Source organism: Podarcis cretensis, assembly GCF_951804945.1.
Source record: "Podarcis cretensis genome assembly, chromosome: 11".
Taxonomy (NCBI): Eukaryota; Metazoa; Chordata; class Lepidosauria; order Squamata; family Lacertidae; genus Podarcis; species Podarcis cretensis.
This window is the reverse complement of record NC_137180.1, coordinates 63,374,861-63,386,506: the sequence shown is the minus strand read 5'-3', so window position 1 is coordinate 63,386,506 and position 11,646 is coordinate 63,374,861. Positions and strand designations below refer to the sequence as shown.

At 43.2% G+C, this 11,646-nt stretch overlaps 1 protein-coding gene across 2 annotated transcripts in view; it reads left to right on the top strand.

The window, feature by feature from the left end:
- Positions 1 to 118: 118 nt before the first annotated feature.
- Positions 119 to 11,646, top strand: part of UBAP2 (ubiquitin associated protein 2) — an 85,653-nt gene continuing 74,125 nt past the window's right edge. For both annotated transcript variants that reach the window (XM_079994740.1, XM_079994738.1), the window contains exon 1: positions 119 to 221. The gene's annotated coding sequence lies outside the window, so the exon portion shown is untranslated. The remainder of the gene's footprint in view (positions 222 to 11,646) is intronic.

Sequence of the window (11,646 nt, the reverse complement as noted above, 5' to 3'; positions counted from 1 at the left end):
TGGCAGGCGAGCGCGAGCGCGCGCCTGCAGCCGCGTCACGTGCTGAGGGCGGGGCTGTGCAGGCCGCAAGGGAGAGACAGAGAGAGAGAGAGAGAGGGCGGGCGCGCGCGCGCGCGGGAACGCGGGGGCGAGGCGAGGGGAGGGCAGAGGCGAGGAGTCACGTGACAGTGGTGGGCGCCGCCGCCGCCGCCGCCGCTGCCGCTTTGTGAGCACATTGGCAGGTAACGAGCGCGCGACCGCGGGCGGGGAGAGGCGGATTCGGCGGGCTCCCCTCCCTTCACGGGGGAAAGAAAGACAGACCGGGGGGAGGGGGGTTGAAATATTAGTCCATGGGGGGTGGGGGGAGAGAGAAAGGAAGGAAGAGGCGCGCGCAGCCTCTCAGCCTCCCCTCAGGGGCCAATGGGGGGAGGGGGGGAGACCGAAGGAGACGACGGACCCCCCCCCGAGCTCCGCTTAAAGGAGGAGGGGGCGGCCTAGAAGGTCCCCTCCCCCCTTTGAAGTCCCTCGGAAGGGCGGTGGGGCCCTCACGTGAGAGGGAAAATGGCCCCCCACCGCCTGTGAGTGCGTGTGAATACCGTCCATGGGGAGTGGGGGGGGGGGCTGAGGGAGAAGGGTGCCCCCACTCCTCTTGTGAGGGGAAGGCGGACGGTGGGGGGGGGCTGCTGCTGCTGGAGTTTCCCTCCCGTGTCGGCGACGAAACGCCTCTCGTGGGTTTTTTTGAGGGGAAAGTGGGTGTGTGGTGAGGGGAAAGTTGGCGCGTGGGCCCTGGGGGTCCCTCTCTCCCCGCCCCCCGTAACACACACGCTCCCAAGGGAGGCAGGGCTTGGGACAAATAAAGCTTAAAAACTCCTGGAAAGTTGCTGAGTTGTTTCTCACTCTCTCTTGCTCTACTCCCCCCCCCCATCTTTTCACGACCATTTGCTCCGTTTTGAGGTGGAAGTGGCGGTGGAGACCCCACCCTCCAGGAAGCTCTCATGCCCTTCTCTCCTCCAGCCCCAGAAACCTTTTCTTTTCTCTCCAGGGGGCAAGAGAAGTTCGCAGACTGCCCCACCCCACTGCACCGTCATGTTGGCGATGGAGAAGGACGGGGAGCGGGGCAGCAGGAACTCTCTCTGTGGAGAGGAAAGGAAAAGTTCAGGGGAAATCTTTCCCCCAGCCCCCTTCCCCGGGATAAAGGCGAAATGATGGGTACCAGGCCCTGGGACAGCTTCTGCCTTTCAGTATCCCTGCTATGCCAGGGAGCAAAGCCAGCCAGCCTGCCTCCTCTCTTCACCCCCACAACCCCTCTAGTTTTATTTTGGGAGCTTGGTGATCCCTTTCCCTGAGTTTGGTGCCTTTCTGCACTTGGACTAGCGTTGGCTGCTTTCCCAGTAGGAGCAGTTGCCAACCTGTCTCCCACCCTTACTTCGTAGAACAGGGTCTCCTGATACTTGAGTTTCTCCCCCCCCCCCCCGCCCATCTGCTTGCAGTGTGTTTGGTCTCAACTCTTCTGCCTGATCTGATTGTATCACCCTGTAGGTGCATGTGAGGGTCTTCGCTATGACCCTCTGAAAGGAGGTTTTTTTCCCCATCACTGCTTCCTCAAATGATTGAATAGGGTATGTTAGGGTCAGCTTCAATTATGCCCCCCTTTTAAGAAATCACTGATACCTGAAGGGTCTCTATAAGCAATGGCACCACCTAAAGAGCTAGAGGAGGTTACTTGAGGACAAGACCTGTGAATAGTCATCCCTCTGCTTGTTGCCCTTATGCCTTCCCTGTGTTGTCTCTCTCCTCTGTTTGGGCTTGTGAGGAAATGGAAGCTGGGACAGGGTTGTGTTATTGGAATTGCATACTTAAAAAAACAAACAAACAAATAATTCTGTCTTATGTTGCTGCTGTTTGTGAAAGAAATTGCAGCAACAATAGTGACCCATTTTCTTCAAAAAGTGTTGAGCGTTCCAAAAGAGTCACTTGCTATTTCAGGTCTGACTGCAGTGAGCTCTGGGATTCAGGGGATCATGGGAAGTTTGAGGAGTATTGCTAAGTATTGAACTAAGCATGAAACTCTTGGTTCAGTACATCTTCCTTGTTAGGTTGCAGTTAAACATGTATAAGGTCAGCCTCAAGTCTGTTTACAATTCTCTTACACCTAAAGGGGGTAATGATCCTGCAGAATTGAAACTAGTACCTCTGTGCTGTGAATTTCCTGGTGGTTAACTTGGCCTCCTGTAAGTGACTACTAGACTAGTTCAGTCCTGCCCTCTTGGTGCCAAAGAGCCACCTGTCTTCCTCTTCTCTATTGTCTTTATTTGAATCAGTGATGAAAGGAGTTATAATAATGTAGCACAATTGAGGGAATATTCTTTTGAGTGATTTAGGCAGGAAAAATTGAGGGCCTATTCTGTGTTTGGAACAGTTGCTTTTTTCACCCAGGAAGGGAAATAGGAGCTGGATTTAAATACAGTGAAAAGAGGGGGGAAAGAGCAGACTTAGAACAGCAATGCTTCTTTCCTAAAATAGCATAATAAAAGGTGTTACTTGCTTTAGTATCCTTAGCAGCTGTTTATAGTAGTTCCTCACATCTTTCCCTGGAGTCTCTGTTTGCACATTTACCTAAGTAGCTTTGTTTGTAAAAGCCATACATTGTTTGTCTGCTGCCTTTAGCTTTGTGTGAAACAATATACCTCCAAAACTAAAATCAGCTTGCAGTACTGGAGTGGTCTTTTTTTACTCCAAATGTGCTACTTGAAGGTCTTGTGTTAATTATTGTAAACACATGTTAACGTACAGTCTGGGGGAAGTGAAGGTGTTTTAGGTTTAGGTTTTTGTTTGTTCTCCCAAATATTTGTGAATTTTAACTTAAGCTGTGAATGGGTTTTTTTTTTGTATCTGGCAGGTTTTACAGTATATGTAGAAAATGCTTTTTTAAACATGCTATTTCCTACAAGTTGGGTGAAAGCCTGGAATTCAGGTTAATCTCTTTTTGCCCTTTCCGCTTGAGAGATAAGTAGATATGTTCCAAGTTGTTGTTATATCTTTAAATGTATTTGAGTTAGAATTTAAGAGTGGTCTAGGCAGAGTTCAAAAATCTTAGGTTTCCAAATGTGTTTTGTCTTGTATTATCTTTCTTTAAACATAAAAATAGGGCATCTTGGAAATAGGCAGGCTGAGTTTCAGATTGTTTTTGCAGCAAACTTGTTCAGTGGCTGTTTAAAGGTTCTTTGTGTTGCTTTTGCTGGCAACCATCCATATAGGTTTAGCTGCATTGCTAGGCAGCCTCCTACATATCTTTATTCAGAGCTGCTGTATGCAGTGTTTGTCAAATACAGGATTGAGAAAGTCTTCATTTTAAAGACTTAGTTTCAGTGTCGTGTCTTCTGGATCTCAGGCGCCTCTCTCTGCAGGTCTGCCAAAGTCTGAGCTTGTGCATTGTCTGTATACTATATTAAATGCAAGGTTATAAATGTCTGGTGATAGACTTGTGCTAATACAAGAAAGTGAAAATGCCTAAATCTTGCAACTAGGAAACTGTGAAGAATTGGGTGGAGTAAGAATTGATATCTAAGGGCGCACTTCTTCCAAGCTCAATTTCACTCCTAATCCCTTAGGTGGCAAAAGAATAGAAGAAAGGGTCATTGTTGTTGAGTGGGCAGTGGATTGGGTTTGGTGGGAACATGTGACCTCTATTCCCCTATTGCCCTCTAAGCTTTAGTATGAAAGGCAAGTGCACCACTAGGCGGGAAGAGGGTGTTGTGATACGGTGCTGTTTTATTTTCAAGGATGATGGAGGGTCCTTTTGGACAGGCCTCTGCAACGTGACTTTTCTTTTTAATATAATCAATACTTACTGATGTTTTCAGTGATGTTTTTATGAATACCTTTGTTAAATTTACTTTTATATTCTAATGCTGAGTTTGCGGTATTCCAAGCCGCATAAGAGACCTAGATTTTCATTGTAGGAAGAACAAGATGTGTAAAACTTCTGACAGCAGGAAAAGAACTGGAGCACAGAAAACTTGTTGCCTTTTCTAATGTTGGCAAACTACCTTTGGCCTGAATCGCTGCTTCCTCAAGAGGCTCTTCTGTGTGCTCCAGAAATATGTTCCCTCTAGCTACCTTTTTATTCCTTACTAGTATGAAAATACCGATAAGCTCCAGTTACTTTTTTCTAAGCTGTGAAGTAGCAGTGAGGCTTTGTGTGTGTGAGAGAATCACAAATGTTCTAAATTCTTATACTGTACACTGAAATGGAAAAGCTGCAAGCTATACAATTATGAAGTATCAAGGCATGATTAGAGGTGACCTAGATGTACTCTATTTTTCATAGTCATTTCCAGCATCACTTGTCCTCAGTGATTGGCTACATAATACTGTGATGTCATCCTGCCTCTGATTAGCTGATGGCCAATAGCAACTGGTGGGCCACAAGTGGGGTGTGGGCTATATAAGTAAACCTAAAATAATTATTGCTTTTAATTCTTCATTGGTATGATGAACTCTCCTGCAACTTCTGTTGACATTTTAAAATGCTGTGTTGATGTCACTTGTAACCAAACGTCAGAAAGGCTTGAGTCTTTACATTTTAACAGTTGGGACCGCTGTGTGGCAGCTGATGCGAAATCCAGTGACAGTTTGTCACAAGGAGCTTGTACAGAGTGTTCTTTTGAGTGACTGTGCAACAGAAGCAAACTGTAATAATCACTCAAAACAACCCTGTATGAGCACCTTGTGGCAAACTGTCAATTGGTCTGCTGCCAGGGTTAGTTAATAGTTTAGGCCAGGGTAATTTGGAGTTTGTGTAGTCAAAATTTGCCAACTGCATTTCTGTTGAAGAAATAGTAGTTTGAGTGGACATGAAACCTGTTTGCAACTGAAGTCACAAAGTTGTCTTTGTGCAAAAGGAGCAGCTGTTGTGTCCTAGGACCCTCAGAGATGAGCTTTTGGAAGTGAGGTTGTCTGAATTTTGGCTTCATGTTAACAAAATTACCCAGTTACTACTGAGTATCTTGACTTTGCTGCTGCCATTTGGTAGTACATATCTTTAGGAGACGGGTTTCCCAGAATGATTGCTATGAATACATAATACAGTAGCAGGCTATTCATCCACATGGATCTGCTTGTTGGCAAAATGCGAGTTTGGCCATCCCAGTGATACTTCCCCATATGGACTTCATTTTGAATTAAAATATTAAATATATTCCTGGTTTGTAATATCGAACATTGCTTGTGTAACATATGTTTTTAGAATAAATTCTTATAGCTTATATAAATCAGTATCCTCATTGCTTCATTAGATTTATCCTACACATTGTTTGCCCGTGTACCGGTATATATTGCATTGTGCGTAGTCTGTGGTTTGATCATATATCTGTTCATTGGTGCTATTCTTTGTCATGAGCCAGTGCCCCAAGACCCGGGGCACTTCCGTCTCCTTTGTTTAGCTGAGTAGCGGAACTTTGGCAGACACGTGGATTCCAATAAGACACAGAATGCAGGAAATGTCGTTAGTAGAGTTTAAAGGTAAAGGTAAAGGTACCCCTGCCCGTACGGGCCAGTCTTGCCAGACTCTGGGGTTGGTGTGCCCATCTCACTCAAGAGGCCGGGGGCCAGCGCTGTCCGGAGACACTTCCGGGTCACGTGGCCAGCGTGACATTGCTGCTCTGGCCAGAGCCAGAGCCAGAGCCGCACACGGAAACGCCGTTTACCTTCCCGCTAGTAAGCGGTCCCTATTTATCTACTTGCACCCAGGGGTGCTTTCGAACTGCTAGGTTGGCAGGCGCTGGGACCGAACGACAGGAGCGCACCCCGCTGCAGGGATTCGAACCGCCGACCTTTCGATCAGCAAGCCCTAGGCGCTGAGGCTTTTACCCACAGCGCCACCTGCGTCCCGTTAGTAGAGTTTACTAGGGCATAAATCATACAGTTCGTTGCTAGATCCCTAGCAAGGCAAAACTTAGTTCATTTAGAGCAAATCCAGTTTCCAGCAGTTAAAAATCACACCACACAAATATAAATGCAAAAATGAAAGTAAAAACAGAATAGCAGTAGGAAAGAAAGAAAGAGAATAACGAAGCAGCCTTGGCAGTCAGTTGATATAGTCAACAGCCTTGAAAAATAGAGATAGCACGGTAGGAAAACAACATCTGTGCTCTTTCTGCCTTCCAGAAGACCTGAAAACCTTTTAAACCTTAGAATATACCAGAATGTTTCTCGTGGCTTCTGTACTTCATTCGCTAACATTATTGTAGGAGGAGGATTTCCTATCGTGTGCTGTTGAGATTTTCCATTTGTGTCACTGCAAGAAATGCTTTGAGGAATACTGGACAGTGGAACCCTTCTTACAACTTAATTCAGTCTTCTAACAGATTAGCTGGAGGAGATGCTAACCTGCTTAAGTGGAACAGCTTGCATTAAGATCAATGGAGTATTGAAGGAGCTTTGATCTTTCCCTATTTTTTTTAAAAAAAATTCTAAATATTTCTTTTGAGAGGGTGGAGATTTTTTCTTTATTCTACTTTATAAAAAAAGTTTAAGATGAGTTTTAACCTTGTATTATGCTTTGTATACTGTTTTATCAATGTTTGTAGGATACAACTACTAAATGAATCTGGTTACTTGGATAGAACAAAAACATTTTCCTGATTTATGTGTCTGGGCCATTGAAATAACTTGACTTAATGAGGAAAAAGACTCATAGTTCTTTAGATAATTGGTGGTAAGATTAGCTTCATACAAGAGTGGCTGTTCTCTTTGGCAGCTGTTAAACAGAAAATCCTTATTAATACAGTTCTGCAACAGCATTTCTCGCTGAAAATGTTTAATCTGTTCAGCACTACAAGGTTACTTAAGGAGAAGAGGGAATTTGCCATAGGGCCCCAACTGATATTCTTTTGTGACTTACCAATTATGGAATATATACATTTTGTTGGATTAAATGGTGCTGTTGTGCTTATTAGTTTAACTCTTTACAGTGTTAGAAACTCAGATATATAAGCTAATTGCCAGATGACACCTTAATTTAGGTTATGGTCACTGCAACAGAATGTCTAGGAGCATTTTTTTTGTAATGGGGTTTATTATTATTATTGTTATTCATTTCATTTCTATACTCCTTTATATATAGGTTTGCCGCCTAACGTCTCCATCTGGCTGGCTGGTCTGGCTACAATGCTGCAAAAGTCAGCTGGTCTGTGGGGCAGCACAGCACCAGAAGACAGTCCCCGCCCCAAACATTTAAGTTTAAATCTAGCACAATACTTTACATAACAGATATATGTGATCAGTTTAGAATGTGCCTGCCAACTAAGCTAAACTAGATCAGATGTTAATGTTTAATTTATTTTAATACTGTATCAAGGTGGAACAGAGGCTAGATGATGGCTGAGTTTGAATATAGTAAAAGAGACTTAAAGGAATAGAGTGGTATGATTTTTTTTTCATGTTTTGGTAGACTTCAGGTTATATTTTAGTGAGTAAGATCTAATTTATGTATTTTAACAGCTGCTATATCTGTACTGTCCCTGTTATACTGAATTGCCAATTTAAATGTATCCCTATTGTGTTTCATGACTTCCCTGATTTTGTATGTGAGCTGGAACTGGTCTGTGACCGAAATAATAAATTCATTCAATGTTTTGGTTGGAACAGTTTTCCATGTTGCTTGACCCATGTATGTAATCTGAAGTTGTTGTTTTTTAAATTTATTCTGCTTTGTTTGAACACACAACAGATAATGGCTAGGAATCTTGCCTTTTTTCTGTCCTGTCTGAAAGTCTGTGATACCTTCTTGTGCATAAGATATTGTTATGTTGATTGGTGCACATTATAAAGTGGTTCACTGTTCCAGGGGCTTCAGCAGGAGCTATAGTGTACTGTATTTAACCAGAAATGGCCATTTTGTCTAGTTTAGAAAAAGACTGCATCTTTGAGTAGTAATAACTGGCAGTCGTGTTACTTTCGTTCTTTTGTTACCTACAGGAAGGGTTAGAAAGCTTTGTAAGAAATTAAAGCTGTTTTAACTGCTGAAATTTCTGTTAAGAACCCACTTTGATACCTGAAATGTTATCAACCACTGCCTGTTTCTTTTCCAACTTATGTCTAGAGTTGCAGCAGCTAGAAGATTATGTAGTTAGGTCATACTTAATCTTTTCATCCAGGTGAAAGAGAACTTAGTGTGGGATGGGGGCAAGGAGAAGTTTGTAAACCCTCACACATCTGCTTTGCGCCTTGAAAATCATGTGAATAACAAGGACTTAACAAGGTTGCTGTTGCATTCTTTATGTGCAGTGAGCCATGGTGCCCCAACCTTTTCTTGTCAGTGCAAGTGATTTTCAAACATAGCCAATGTATGTGGGATGTTTCTTCCTGCTCATGATAAAAATAGTTTTATATCTGCATGCACAGACTTGGAACCTTTGTAATTTGTAATATAATTCAGCACCAAGTTAAATGTACCAATATATTTATTTCAATTAATATGGCTTGAATATGAATACTGAATTGTGCATAGCATCTCGGGAAATCAGCTTATGGGTTGTATCCAACTAAGTTCAACTTAAAATCAAAACACTGAAATTAGTGGAAGATACTAACTTGAGTTCATTATTTTCAGTGAGTCTGTTTCATGTACAGTACAGCTTGCTTAGATACAACTGCAAGACACTAAATCTATTTTGTAATGTATTTCCTGATGCTGTTTCTTTAAGTCCTCTTTACAGTTATGCACAACTGAAGGACTGAGTCTCACTTTGCATTGGGCTATATATACTAAAGTACAAAATACAAAGCTGGAGGATGCACAAATGTACAGTTAGATGAATGAGTCTTCAAAAACCTCTAGTGCCTGGGAAAAGGATCTAAACCTTCAAATTCAAGTCTGAGAGTTATCTACATGCCTTCCACACTTGATAGGTCATGTGTGTGTTTTGCATTGGGATTGTGTACCTGCGAACAAAAATGTAAAATGAGAGCCAGCTTTCTTGTGGTACGTGCCACATCTTAAAGTTTTAGGGGCAGCCTGCTTTTGAAAATGTAATGAAATGGTTATGAGAGTTTGGTACCATCCTCAAGACTCATTGAATGGGGATTATCATAGGGAAGTTGGCCTTGGTTTCATTTAACTGCTTTGATATAATGCCTGAAACCCTTGGTCAATATCTATTCATGTAGAAAAACTACATATTATTTACAATATGACATCTAACGTTTCAGAAACTTCTGGAAAGTCATTTTTCTTCAGGGTTCCCAGGGCACTTTAGTATGACTTGAAAAAAATGGTAGTACTCTGGGAGAAACAAAGACCTGTGAGGTTCTGGATATTTTCCCTTCCAGTCAGCTGTCAGTGAAGGAGGAAAATTCTGCTGTCTCTGCATAGGAGTCAGGAAGTGATCTAATCACACTCAGAGCAGATATGCTCAAGAATTTGTCTCTCAGCTTAGGGAACACAGCTCTCGTCTCCCTTTGAGCCTGGGTGTCCAATTTCAATTTTCTTGTCATTTCTATCGTAGCTAAGTAGCTGTAGAATAGAACTGGAATCTTAGACTTTGAAGGGACCCATAGGGTGTCTGGTCCTTTTGCCTAAGGAAGGAAGTCTTAAGTTTACAATATCCTTGGCACATGTTGTAAAGATATGCAACTCAGCCATCTCCAGGGGCGCCTCTTCATACTGAACCCCTCTTACAGTTAAAAAGCTTGTTCTTTCTAACAAATTCCCTGAAATGTACTTTACCAGTTTTTAATTTATTGTTGCCAGCTTCATTCTCTCATGTACAGTGGTACCTTGGGTTACATGCGCTTCAGGTTACAGACTCCGCTAACCCAGAAATATTACCTTGGGTTAAGAACTTTGCTTCAGGATGAGAACAGAAATCGTGCAGCGGCGGCACAACGGCAGCAGGAGGCCGCATTAGCTAAAGTGGTGCTTCAGGTTAAGAACAGTTTCAGGTTAAGAATAGACCTCCAGAACAAATTAAGTTCTTAATCCGAGGTACCACTGTATATAGGAAACAATTATATTGTGCTAGTGCTGTTATTTGGCCTGGTCAGTGTGTGCTGGTACTCACCTTTAAAGCCTAAACAGTTTGAGTCCAGTTTACTTGAAGAAGGGGGAAAGGTGTGTTGTGGCTGAAATGCCTTTTAGTACCCCATATTCCTTTTGGGGCCAAGGTGAACTGATTGCCTTTATAGGTGAACTGCCCACAATGAAATCAGTTGTGACGGATGCTCTGAAGTCCCAAAGTTGGGGTGTCTAATTCATACAGGGCTTGCAAATAGCCCTGTATGGTGCAGTGTTTCCCAACTGGGGGCTATATACCCCCCCCAGGATATTCCAAGGGGGCCACAGGTGAAAATTACATAAATGGGGGGCCACAGAGGGAAGTGAGAAGAAAAGAAAAGAAAAATCATATATAAAAAAAATCCTGATTGGCTGGGTATCTGCTTGGCAAATCACAAGCAGGTAAGGGGGTGGCCTACCAGGGGGCGGCCTAGCACTTCATTTTATATTGAGTTTGTATAGTCATGGTTTGTTTACAGTGGGAGAGGGCTATCTCTGAGGGTCCCATTTTGACCACTGCTTGTAGTTGCTGCCAGTGCTGGGCCAGGTGGCAGCCTGGGCCTGACTCTGCAAGGCGTGGGGTGCAATCCACCCCAGCAGCTAACCAAGCAGTGTCATCTGGTGCTGCTGACTTGTATCCAGTAAATAACTAAGCGTCGTGAGTTCAGTGGGCCTCACTCTCAGGTAAAGGTGGGGGACTATAGTGTTTTATCTAGGGAGCCAGGGCTCCTCCAGAGGACAATATCTTTTTGCGCCAGGTCAGAGAGGACTACTTGCTTTTAATTCCCCCCTCCCCATATATACAGAACTCCCTTTTGCAGACACTCCAAGTGTCCCTATTTTCCAGGGACAGTCCTGGGTTTAGAGAAGTTGTCCCAGTTTCTGATTTGATCCCGGAATGTCCCACTTTTCCTATTTTCAGCAGAGAAATGTTGGCGGGTATGGAGTTATCTGACCCCAAGCCCTCTGAAGTCAGCACTGTATAGGAAAGTTATTTTAATGTTTATTATTTTATTATGTTTTTATATAAGTTGGAAGCCTTCCAGAGTGGCTGGTGCAACCCAGTCAGGTGGGCGGGATATAAATAGTAAAATTATTATTATGGTATATGACGTCCTTATTTTCATCGGAGTAGCGCTGGCCCCTGGCCTCTTGAGTGAGATGGGCGCACAACCCCAGAGTCTGTCAAGACTGGCCCGTACGGGCAGGGGTACCTTTACCTTTTTAATGTTGGAGGGTATGCTTTTGGGCTGTTATTTGTAGTTTTCACCCTCTGTCAAATAATTGGGGTCAAATAAGTATTGTTTACATTGAAGATGGATCTCCTTCGGGAGGTTCTGGACTCTCCTTCCTTGGAGGTTTCTAAGCAGAGGTTGGATGGCCATTGGTCATGGATTCTTTAGCTGAGTTTCCTACATTGCACTAGAAAGTTGCACTAGAAAGATGACTCTTGGGGTCCCTTCCAGCTATGTTTTTCTGCTTCAACAATATTTTGTTATTTTTCTATCATTTTATGTAATTGTATGTTGTATAAATTATAGAAATTATGAATAAAATATGTTCTGTTAACAAACAGAGCATTTAAATTGCTACCTTTCTACCGGTAGGAC